General features: G+C 45.9%; 1 protein-coding gene across 4 annotated transcripts in view; it reads left to right on the forward strand.

The window, feature by feature from the left end:
- The window catches only part of SLC7A1 (solute carrier family 7 member 1), a 47467-nt gene that overhangs the window by 3329 nt on the left and 31826 nt on the right, over positions 1–12312 (forward strand). For 2 of the 4 annotated variants that reach the window (XM_065630724.1, XM_065630751.1), the window contains exon 1: positions 1884–2365. The exons of the other annotated variants lie outside the window; for them this stretch is intronic. The gene's annotated coding sequence lies outside the window, so the exon portion shown is untranslated. Of the gene's footprint in view, positions 1–1883; positions 2366–12312 lie in introns of those variants that run through there. 4 annotated transcript variants of the gene reach the window in all.

Here is a 12312-nt window from a genome sequence, read left to right on the forward strand (position 1 = left end):
AAATTGGTTGGGATCAACTCCAGTCAATACTGACTCAGAGTTAGTAACCCAGGGTGGATCTTCTCTGCTATCTATGTCAGTGTGTTTGACAGTATCTTGGGGTTTTTTCCATTACCTGCTATATCCCCATCCGTTGTTATCCTAAGGCCAAAATCCTTGTAAATCCGTCATGTGCTGAGTGGTGTTGAAGGCAGCAGTCATCTGGCCAAATGTAGTCATCTACGTCCAAGGTAGCCAGCCCCAGCTCCCGTTACGGTCAGGCGGGGAGGGCTGGACGTTCCTGCAGTGTGATTCATCTCTGCGTGGTACGTTAGAGCGGATAAGTTGTGACCTTAAAGCTTGTTCCACTGACTATAAAAGGAGGCATTGGGGGATTAGCTTGGATGTAAAGGTCTGCACTATATATGTCTAAGTGTTTATCTCAATGAACTTGAAAGGTTCTCGGATTTCTCAGTGACTTTGGGAAGAGTTGTGGCTGTTTGCATTACAGGTGGGTTGGTTCTGGTATTTGAGCACTCCCTCCATAGTGCTGTTGTTGCAGTGTCACTGGCTACTTAAACCTACAGAAAAAAAAAAAAAGGAAAGGAAAAGGCATAGTTGAATGTGTTGGTCAAACAAACCATGGAGGCTATCACCTGCCCTGTTTTTGGGGGTGTCAGGGATCTGGAGCTGGGACTTCCATCTTCCTGCTGCAGTTTGTAGAAACCTCGGGACCCCGCTCGCCCCGACGGTGCTGACCAGAGCTGCCTTGCCTTGGTGGTGGGTCGGCAGCTGCTGCCCTTGCCAGGGTCCCTGAGTCTGCTGGAGACCACCAAGGTGGTGGTCATAAGACCCATGAATGATATCTGGTGCAGAGGTCCCTTATTTCAGAGTTTCCAAAATAAAATACTGTGAAATTTTTGGTTCCAGGTACATTTTTGAATTTCTGGGGTTTTTTTGTTTTGTTTTTGTTTTGTTTTACTTTTTTTAAGTGAAAAACAGTTCAGAAAACTGTATTTTCATAGAGGTGCAGTTTTTGTGTGTTCAGGAGTTGCAGTAACTGATATAGGAAAAAATATGCTACTAGCTCCTTTGCTGAGCAAGATCCCTCATTAAATTTTCCTGTTCACCTAACCCATTCCTCAATGTCAACTGTGCTGTGTCTTGACTCCTTTTATGAGAAATCCAAACAATTGCTGTATTTACTAAAATACTAAATTTACTACCATCGACTTAATGGTAGAATTTAGCTTTGTATTTTCTTACATGTCTTTCTCCTGCCTTTTTCTGAGATGAGGGATAACTCTTGGGTTCGCTTTCTCCAGACTTCCAGGCAAATATTCCAGCTGTCTTTTCTAAACTCTACAGATTTTGCAGTTTACTCTTGCCTCATTATTTTCCACATCCTTGTCATTTGTTTCTATCTTTCCTTGTAGGTCTTATTTGCCCATTTAATTTTTAGATTACAAGGATGAGGATTTTACTTACTGTCCTGTTTTTGAGGACTTGCAATTAGCTATTGTCCCTGTTTACTGAGTGAGTCACTAAATTTCAAGAAAAGCATAGCTATTTGACAGTCAGCCACTTCTGAAAGTTCATTATAAGACACTCTGGAGTTCTAAAAAAAATGGAACAATGAACTTTTTGTTTAACTAGGGCTTGCCCTGGTAGTGATTCAGGCAGACAGTTAAAATCCACTGTACCAGATCATTTATTTATTCCTGGAACCCATTCTGTCAAATGAGAAAGTGTTCTCAAAATAGTCGTGCGTGCTGTGACCCATGTTATTCCTGGCTGTGTGTGAGCCTGGCTGTCCTGCGCTGCCGGGTATTTTAATGTAGGTGAGAAGAGCGGAGTTGTAGAGTAGACGCACATCATCTCTGGATGCCGTTGTGCCTACTGAGAAGTTTGCTGCTGGCGGCTGCTCGCTGGCATCCCAGTGACAGAGGCAATTGCTGCTTCAGTTTTCTGGCTGATGTGCTTGAGAGAGCTTTGCTCAGACTCTTTCGGCTCAAATGAGGCTGGTAGCACAGGCTGCTTCAGCAGTAGGGCTTTGCTGACTTGAGTTAGCAGCTAGGGTATGTGAAGGTTCAGCTAGTAAAGTAAATATTATGGTGTGTCTGTAGAAAATATTTGCTGACCTGAGTTAGCAGTGTTTGGGTGAAGTGATCCGGGATGCTGCACAGATAGTAGCTCAGTGCACGGAGCAGAGAGGATGATGATATCCGGGAGGTAGAAGGCAGTGGTGGTACCAGGCATTTGGGGACACTTACCTGTGCAGCTGGTGAACTTGTAGCTGTAAGAAACCCAGCGTCTACATTGATACGGTGCTGCTCTGCGTGTCTGCAGTGGACCACGTCGGTTCAGTGGTTTGATTAAACCAAAGGTGAGTTTGCTTTGGCTGTGGGGTGTGGTTTAGTGCCACTTTCTATTGTTATAGAAGAAATACCATGCAAAATCACCTTTTAATTTTACGGGTAAAGCATGCTTGGGAGAACCTGCTTCCAGGGGATCTGCTTCCCCAAGCTGCCTCTGCAGTGGGGTTGGGAGGTGGTGTAATGCTGTGGATAGCAGAGGAACAGAAGGCCCTCCTATGAAATCTGAAGTCGGTAAGCAAAACCAATTCTGCAAAATAAGAAAGGCGGGGGGGGAAAGAAGCGCAAGCTATAAACCATAACAAAATCGGACCACTGGTAGTGGTAGTAGCAGTTTCATTTGGGAGTGCTGATGTGGGAAGTTCATTTTGATGTATATGTGGCAACACTAAACTGACTGTGCAAGAAATTACTGTGATTTGATAAGTGAACTGTTTCTTTAAGCTGAAGAAGAGCTTGCCTTCATCGTGTGAAAGATTCTTAAAATAAACTAGGTAGAAAAACTGCACTGTTGAGTTTGTAGAACTAGGTTATTTTGTTCAAGTGACCCTCTTATAAAGCAGTTTCAGCTAGCAAAGTAAATAATGTGATGTATCTTTAGAAAATATTCCAGAAGGGATTAGTGGGCTCTGGTAACCAGAGTATAATCTTTCATCCTTAGGTTGCTGATGAAACTCCCCTCAGGGTTGCATACTACCTGACATGTGAGATAATTCCCAAGCAAAGGATGCTGCTGCATGCTGCGCTATTTTTTTTTTTCCTTCCAAAAAAATTCACAAAGCAGGGTGACCTGCAGCATGGGTTGGGAAGATTTTTATTCTTTGTCTCACTTTGCAGTGACAGTCTGTGCATTGGATGGATTTGTGTGCTTATAGCTTCCAAAAGCTGAGAGCAGGCCATTAAGAAAAATACAGCAAAATCAACCTCTCCTCTTTATTGCTTTACCTAGAGCAGCAACAGAAGTTGTCTTGGAGGTTATTTGCAATAAGAATCATGTAGCTATTAAGAGATATTAACAATGAATGTACGATTGGCACCATAGGAAAAAAAGTCTGTAGTTGAGGACCTGACTAGCTTGTCCAACACCATTTTAGCAACCTGTTAAATAAAGGCACGTGGATGCTGTATAGAAAGGAAGTAATCAAACCAGGTATTTAAAAGTCTGTCGTACAATTGCTACCTGAACTTGGCTGATACAGGTTTGAAGTGCAAAGGTGCTGTACCGTTGTGTATCTGCACATGCTGACTACAGGTGCATCAGGCAGGACCTTTCTGGCCACGCAGTCTGCTGGAGGAGCAGAGTGAAATGTTCTGGCACTCTCAGCAGTAAGAAGGTGCAACACCCAGAAGTCAGCAGATGAAAAATGGATTAGGGTGGAGGTGCCACATCTTGGAGGACAAAAACAGTAGGTGTTTGTTGGGATTTTGGAAATGAGAACTTCTGAGAGATTAGAGTGGGAATTTGGCCTGTAGCATCTTTTCAGTTCAGGAAAGGTACCAACACAAGCAATAGAGTGAAAAGCATAACAGTTAAGCGACTGGAGAGGAACAGAAACAAAATGTTTATGCTTTGCTCTGAAGGTGCTAGGATCAGTGCTTGGGCAGTCCTGAAATCCAAAGCTTTGTCCAGAAAACACTTGTTTTTGAGGAACACAAGTGTAAGGAGGAGTCATTGTTCTTGTGAGGGAAGCGAACTTCAGAGTTGCTAAAGCCTCAAAGACCGTTCAGAGACTTTCACATCTTTCTCTTAACTGTCCACAGAAAGGCAGGTTAAAATTCATGGAACTGTTCTGGCTTCTGCTGACTCTTCAGTCTGTTTTCTGTCTTGAGGAGTGGTTTGATGGAGTTTTCATAAATGTCTGCTAGAGCCCTGCAGTAGCTGGGCAAAGCAGGTGTCTCTGGAGGGTCATTCCTCCCATCTCTCTTCCAAAGTGATCCGTTTATACCTGGAGGTGCCTGTCTTTGCCTGTGGGTTACGGATGGGGTTAAATTGATACCCTAAGCCCAAATGTCTGCTTTGGAGATGGCTAAAGCTTGTCAAGGGGAACCCTGCCCCTCGTAACCTGGTTGGCATGTGAAGAAATACAAGGATGTCGCCCAAGGAAACTTGTGTAAGTGATGAAGCCACCCCGTTGTGCTTTGGCTGCTCCAAATAAACCATCACAGATGTTCGGGCACTTTTGAACCTGCTTTTTCCTTCGACGGAAATACCTGGAGAGCAGAACAGCATGGTGCAGGCACCATCAAAAGCATGACAGCAGCTCCTAGCTTTTCATGCTGCTGTTCAGACCCTTGGGGGAAAATGCTTATTACCAGTTGTTTTCAGGTATTTTGCTTTAAAACCACCAATTTTTTTTTTTTTTTTTTCCAAATCCCAGTACAGTGGAGCTAAGCAGAATATTTACAGCCAGTAGTTTGTTTCCTTCCTGCTGTCACTTGAAGAGCCTGGCAGCAGCAGAGCTTATTATACTTCAAAGTTTCTTGTTCTAGATAAGTGACATGGGGAGAGGTGGCACTGTACGTGCTCAGAGACGTATATTCTAATGTATAATGCAACACCTCTTGGAGACTGTCATATTTAGGTCTCTCTGTGTACACACTCAGCCCTGTAAATATAATTAAGAGTGATTTCTTTTGATGCCAGAATGATGATGTGGAAAAATATAATAAGGTTTTTAAAATGTATTAGCAGACTGGATGATATTAGTTATTTTTCTGCCAATAAAAAGTGCATACATACTTACTCCAAACATTATACTTTTGCTGATAGGCACACAATTATTTTTAAGGATAGCTGTATAACTTCCCTTGACAGGACTATGTGCTGGGTGGCTTCACTTACCTGTGTCACTGGGTTCCAGGTGCAGGTTTGGGGCAGACTAGACTTCTGCATGAGGGGCAGGGAGGTGCAGGTAGCAATTCCAATAAAATCAGAACTCTGAGTAAACTTTTAGCTTATAAATTGGACAACTACTGAGCTGATGGAGTTGATTAAAAAGTATATGGTGAATCTGTTTTTTTGACGATGGGAGTTAATCTCTTCTGTAAGTTGACTTGTGCTTCCAAGTGAGCCAGAACGAGCTTCATTCACGGGGAACTGTGGGTTGTGAGAGCTGGCTTTCTGCCGCACAGACGGCAAAATAAACTGTAAGGCTGGCTACGAGGTAATGCCTGGCCCTGTGCGAAACAGGCGGCTGAGCCCACACTGGATTTTGCAGTGGCCTCGTGGCTGAGCTCGGGCCAAATCTGCCAGCTCTTTGCATTTCTTGCCCGCTGGTATCTCTGCATTGTCTCCGCTCTTGCTGCTTCTCCAACCATCACATCCCTTAGTGACAGGGAGCTTTCTGCCTAAATCCCTCCTTGGGCCGGCCAGTGCAGAGCCCCCACATTGAGGGGGTGCAGGGTCCCTCCACATAGCACTGTCAACAGTGAGACCTGGAGGGTGTGGCTTGTGGTCTGGCTGCTGGTGCAGATGGTGGGTGTCACCAAACAAAACAAAAGAACAAAGCACACCAAAAACCAAAACACCCCCACCAAAAAGCCACACACACAAAAAACCCAAACAAGACAAAACACCCCCACCACACACCCCCTGAAAACCCCAAAACCAAACAAAAAACCTTCAGTAAGTCTTGATTTGATCCCAGGCAGGAATGCAGATTTTTGTCATACTTTGAGAAAGGGTCTGAGATTAATATGAAACGGGCTGTGCTTGGACCTCTCTTTTTTTTCTCCAGCCTGACCCCATCAGTAGCCTTGAATGTTTGAGTTGAGTGGAGGCAAAACTCCCCTGAGACAACAGCTCTCCTGTCAGGGAGTAGGGGAGAGATGAACGGTGAGTTTGTGGCTGAAAAAAATGAGCATTTACCCAAAGCAAACAAACTCCACACCTACCTTGCTGTGAAATGTAATTCTGCATCAGTGTTGTACCTCCTTTCTGATAAGATTTATTTAGGTAGAATATATCAAAACTGAGCTCTGATATCTGTGTGAAAACAGGAGTGGTTGCTTACCCCATCATCAGACCTGTCAAACATCATGCTTGTATCATTTGCTGTGCTCTGTACTTAGGAGATGCAAAGTCTTTACAGTGACAGTTTATGGGATTATTTACAAAACACTTCTTAGACTGAATTTTTCTCCCCAGTCAGACTAATAATCCCATTTCATGTGCCCTTTTTTTTATTAGTTGAGTGCTCCTGTCTTTTTGAATTGGGGATTTTACTAGCCCTGGTGGTGCATGGGACTGAAACACTGAAATGAAAATGGGCGACTTGTGCAGCGTGGAGTTTTAACAGCAAGCAGGCGAGTGTGTGGGTGAAGCTGCCATGGAAACTGCTCGTAGTGTTTGCAGAAAAGACCAAACTCTGCGTTGCTGCTCTTCCTAAATACTAGTCCTTTTTTAGCTGCCCTCTCCGCTCCCGTTGTCTGGGAATGTTGTGGAGGGCAGCTGCCTGGGAAGGAGAGGAAGGTGGGGAGATGATGCAATGTGAGCAGCTTGTTGCAAGGCTGAAGGCAGCACAGGTGGTGGTGCTGGCTGAGCTGGGAGGTGGCCAGGATGGTTTGATCTGGGATGAGAAATGTATGCCCATCACCCTGTCATGGTGAGGGACAGCTGAAGGAGCTGTGTTCCCTCACAGGCCAGGAGGTCAGTGTGTTGTCCATCATCTCTGGGTGTGCTGGCTGCATTCCTGGAGCGCCATTACCCCCTGCTTCAAATGTGGGGTGGCAGGTGACTTTGATCACCTCCTCTTTCTTTCTCCTTTACACAGCTCTGTGCTTTACCTCCTCTGCTCTGCTGCTTTGCATCATGCTCAGCTCCCGTTTTGCTGTGGGTGTCTGTCTAGACTACACTGACGTGGACACATCTTGTAGTCCTGGCAGCTGGGTTCTGTGGCTGCCCTGCCCAATTCCCATCCCGAAACAACGATCCCTGGTGAGGCATGTGTCATGGACTGGCAAGGGGTGGGTCATTAACCATCAGGGAGTTGGGACATTGCAATATCCCAGTTATAGTGGAAGTGCGCCAGTGGTGCTCAGCATCTCCCTCTGCCTTGGTTTGGGCTGCCTTGGGGCTTCCTCCTGTGAGGTGCTCTCTGCTCCTCCTGCTGTTTCCAGGCAGCTGGGGCATCGGTGGCCCCTCTGGATCGTGTGCCGTTGGCTTCTTCAGCATTGAGTGGCCCTGCTCAGTGGGTATGTCTGGTGTAAGGGCAGTACTGGCTTGATCAGACAGTAGCATTCAGCAATTTTAATGCAGTGTGCATCAGGGCACTGTCTCTCGGGTGAAGGTCTTCCTGCAGAGCTCTCCAGTGGGAATTACATGTCTGCTAGGCAGGTGTCAAGAGCCACCCCTAAAACTGCAGACATGCAGCATCCCCTCAGCTCCAAGAGAGTACATGGCTGCACACACCAGCCAGTGGGGGTGTGAAGTGCTTGTTTGTGCCTGCAAAGATGAACACGTGGGGCTTGGAAGGAGCTGATGCCTCTCCAGCCCTTGAATTATGTCTGGAATGCGAGAATACTGAGTCTGAAATTAAATGTTTTAGCTCCTTTCGTACTAGGCTTCTCTTTGATGTTGCATAAATAAAATTTGCAGAAAGCTTTAGTATTAGGTCCATAGTCAAACAAGTGCCCTCAGAAGCTCGTAATATATTTTTGAATGCAGTTGGCTTGCTTAATGAGGAATTAACTTCAGTCTCTTCAGAAAAATGAAGTTTTTCTTAATTCTTCCGATATGTCGAGTCACTATCCAACAGCCACATCAGGGTGCAGGGCTGGCAGGTCTGACTCGGAGGTCTGTGTGGGGCAAGTCCTTGAGAATGGCCTCCAAATCAGCAGAAAAACTCCTGGATTAATGAAAACATATTTTAATTACTTTTGAATGGCTTTATTTTGACTGCAGAAGCCCAAAGCAGTGATGTAGCATAATTTGATGTTTCATAGAATCGGAGAGTGGTTTGGGTTGGAAGGGACCTTTTGAAGATCATCTAGTCCAACCCCACCTGCCATGGTCAGGGACATCATCCACTAGATCAGGTTGCTCAGAGCCCTGTCCAGCCTGACCTTGAATGCTTAATTTGCAGACACAGTTACCTAGGGATAGCAAAGCATTTCTCAGAAGCCTGGAGTCATCTTAGTGTAAGGCATAGGGAGCCCCATGGCTTGGCCACGTACAATGTCTGCTCCCCTTCCTCCCTGCATGGGTGATTGCATGGGTGAGCTCTCCCTTGTGTGAGCAATTCCTCCAAAGCTTGTTACGGAGCATTTCCTCTAAAACAGCTCTTCAGACAGAAACACCGTTCCTGCTTTCCCAGTAAAGGGAAAGGTGCTTTGAGTCAGCACCTGTTACAGTAATGGAGGAAGGTTTTAATTGGGACAGCAGTGTGGTGATAAGCTGTCCGCCAGTGCTGGGAGTGTGCCTGTTTGAGAAACATCTGACCTGTAGACACACTGATCTGTGGGGGTGGCCAAAGACTGATCCATGGTCTGGCGCGTTGCTCAGGCAGGATGCCCATGGGTCCCTGGGCAGGGGCCACCAGCACCTGTGGCTGCCACAAGGCTCTGCCTCCAGCCAGAGCTGCCACTGCTCACCATGAGCTATGTGCTGGCTGCCACCTGCTCCCCGCTGCTCAGGGATGGAGCAAAATCCACTGATTTATACCCACTTTGGTCTGCCCCTTGTCCCCACTTGAAAATCTCCACTCAGCTGTGCCCTTCCTCCTGGTGAACTGACGATGTTTGGGGAAGTCTCCTTCCCTCCTTCCCTCCTTCCCTCCTTCCCTCCTTCCCTCCTTCCCTCCTTCCCTCCTTCCCTCCTTCCCTCCTTCCCTCCTTCCCTCCTTCCCTCCTTCCCTCCTAGATGTGTCCCAGGTTGATGTTTGCCGTTCTGCATGAACATTGACACTCTTAATTTTTTATTTATTTGTTTCTTCACTACTGTTTTAATAGCAAACCAACTTCTGTCTCCAGCTAACTTGCTTCCTTATCTCCAAAGGGACATTTCCTACCTTCTTCCAAGGATTATTGTCCAAGGACCATGACTGGAGCATGCTGAATGGCATGGCCAGGCATTTTGGCTAAGCAAAGCTTTGTCTTCATTTTATCTGGGTTTAAGAAGACAGAAGCTCACTTACTGTTTCCCAAAGCATAGATTTTTTTTTTTTTTTTTTTTTTTTTTTTTTTCCTGCTCGATATCAGTGCTGAGTCTCTGTCATATTACAGGCGATGTGTCACTTTGAGTAGGTCCCTGGCAATCTGTCTCAGGCTTTCATTTGGCAAGTCTAATTATCAGTGGAGATCCCCTCAGGTTTTCTGACAAATTGAGGGAGTTAAATCAAGCAATTTTCTTGCAAAGTGTAATTTGAAGCCATGCTGAGGAACTATTTGATGAGACTGTACTAGAGCTGGTGGGAGACTTTTCAATTAGATGCTTTTTCATCAGAAAATAATGATTCGTGTAATGAGAGAGGTGTGATGTCCTGTATCGGCTAGGCAGGAAGACATCTCCTTAACTTTTTGATCCCTGAGGAGCTGTGGATGGCAAATGTGGCACTGTCCTCCTCCTCCTCCAAAGAGCTGGGTGCTGTTTTGAGCTGCCAGAGGATCCTCACAGGCTGAAGCCTGAGATATGGACTGGAAGGGCTGAGAGCACTGAAGGCGCCTTTTGCTGGAGGGTACTTCTCAGGTGGGAATCCGTCCTGGAAAGTGTCCCATCCCTTGGCGGGGACAAGTGTCCCATGCCTGTAGGGACAGCTCTGGGTTCATTTCAGTGATGCCGTTTGCAGCGCGATTCCCCAGGTTATTCTGGTACAGCTGCAGGGGTGATACGTGGTAGCCTGGGGGGAGGAACATCTGCTTTCATGGCTTAACCCTGCCAAAACAAACATACTGTCTGGCTGCACCTGAGTGTTCCCTGCTCTGAGGCAGGATGCACTATATCCAGTTTGTGTCTAATGGATATTTCTGTAACCTGTTCTTGTAACACTTGGGTGGTGGAGACTCTCATCTTGTATCCTATCCCAGCCTTTCATTATGCCCTCAGTTGGAAAGTGAGCGTAACGTCAAATTCTCTGCTGCAAATTAAGTCTAATACATTGTGTGTTTGTGCAGCTGCCAAGGAGGGTAATTAATGTCTCTCCAACCTTTTACCTGTTGAGTGGCTTACTGTTTTCCACCTTTGATATTAATCACAGCTGAAGCTTTGTGGACGTCACTGAACTGCCATTTTGGAGGATCTGAAGCTTGAATTCTGAGGGGTTGAAGCATTCCCCTCAGGACTTCCAGAGCAGGAACCTCCCTCCTTTATTTTGGTCCAAAATCACTACTCATTTCAAAACAGGTTTCATATATCATCACAAATAACCCAGCGCAAGTTTTCTGCAGATGTTAAGACAAAACATTGAAGTTCGCCTGCTTTGAAAATTTGGGGAAGTTGAGACTTCTTGTCTAGACTTGGTGAAAAGGACAATCTTTGCCATGTCAGATGTTGTCCTGGGATGGGAGAGGAGGTTCTGACCGTGGTCCAGCCGGTAGCTGTGACAGTTTGGAAAGCAGGCGTGTGTGCTGCAGCACCCTGCCGTTCTCCCCAGGCAACACTGGAGCACCAGCACCTTCTTCATGTCCAGCAGGGCTTGGTGTTCCTCTTTCAGTAACTGATTGCTGGTAAAGTAGGTGGCATAGGGATTAGAGAGAGCACCTCACTGCTCCTTTTCCAATGAAATAAATTCTTCAGGGCTAGGAGACACTTGGAGAAGAGCGGGAGATGCTGCTTTGGAAATGTCCCTCATGCACCATGCCCAGCCATCTGTGGCAGTGGGCAACACGTCCCTCGTGCTGTTAAAGCAGCTGTGCTCAATGGAGGAGAGTAATACAGTCCTCTTCTTCCAGGCAGTGTGTCTCAAAAGCAGGTGATTAAGATTGTGTTGTGTATACACTGCACACCCACATTGTGTGTGTGCCCTTATCTCTATTTTGTGTGTAGTTTATATTTAACTGGATGGCTTCCTTCTTTTAAGTAGCATGTGCCTTGCTAGTGGCTGATCTTATTTTTTAATGACAGAATTGACAAAGAACGTAGCACTTAGTAGCTGTATATACACACAATGATGTAAACGTACCTTCCTGTAATGTCTATTGAGATATATGCATACATGTGCACATGTGAAAAATAAAAAATAAAATTATGACAATCAAGAAAGGAACAATTTAACAGCACACAGGCAAGAGTTTCTTTGCCTGGTTAAAATACTTGAGCACAACAGCTTCCCTTTACATACAGTGAAACCAATGCAAAGATTTGCAGTTACTTGGGTGGCTTTTGAATGGGGCTCTGAGCCATTACCCCTGCCCTGTTGGGATGTCTTGCAGCTTCACCCAGTGCTGAGGCATGGTCATGCCTTTATTTTCATCAGCCTTTTTCCTGGTGACTGGCATCTATGAACAGCTACGGCCACAGCCCCCGAGCTGGTTCTCAGCACTCGTCCCAAGTGTGTCCTCCTGAAGCTGCCAGCCTTTGCCAGCGCAGCTGCTGGGGGTGCTTGCAGCAGCTTTGGGGACACAGCCAGACACACCTTGGGGTCTGACACCATGTCCTTTTGCTTCTGTTTCTAGAAGTCTTGAGATAGGTGTTCAGATGTTCAGGGGGAAAGCTCAGCATGTCCTGTAGCTGTTTTTTGTCTATGCTTTGTCACTTGTTGCAGAGTAATTTAACAAAACATCGGAGATTTTCCAAGGCAAGGTGTTTTGGAAGGACATATCTGACACAATTCCTGCTTTGTACTGTTATGGATCATGCCTGGAGCTGACAGACAGTGGCTGTTGGCTTTCGTCAGTGTGTTTCTGAACGATGGCTCTAAAAGCACTGAGTGGTTCTGGTTTGGTCACTTACAATATAACATCTTTGCACCTAGGACTCTACAGTCATCTGACACCCCCAAAATATCTGTAATGCTAGTGGCAG

Source organism: Caloenas nicobarica, chromosome 1 (genome assembly GCF_036013445.1).
Source record: "Caloenas nicobarica isolate bCalNic1 chromosome 1, bCalNic1.hap1, whole genome shotgun sequence".
Classification (NCBI taxonomy): Eukaryota; Metazoa; Chordata; class Aves; order Columbiformes; family Columbidae; genus Caloenas; species Caloenas nicobarica.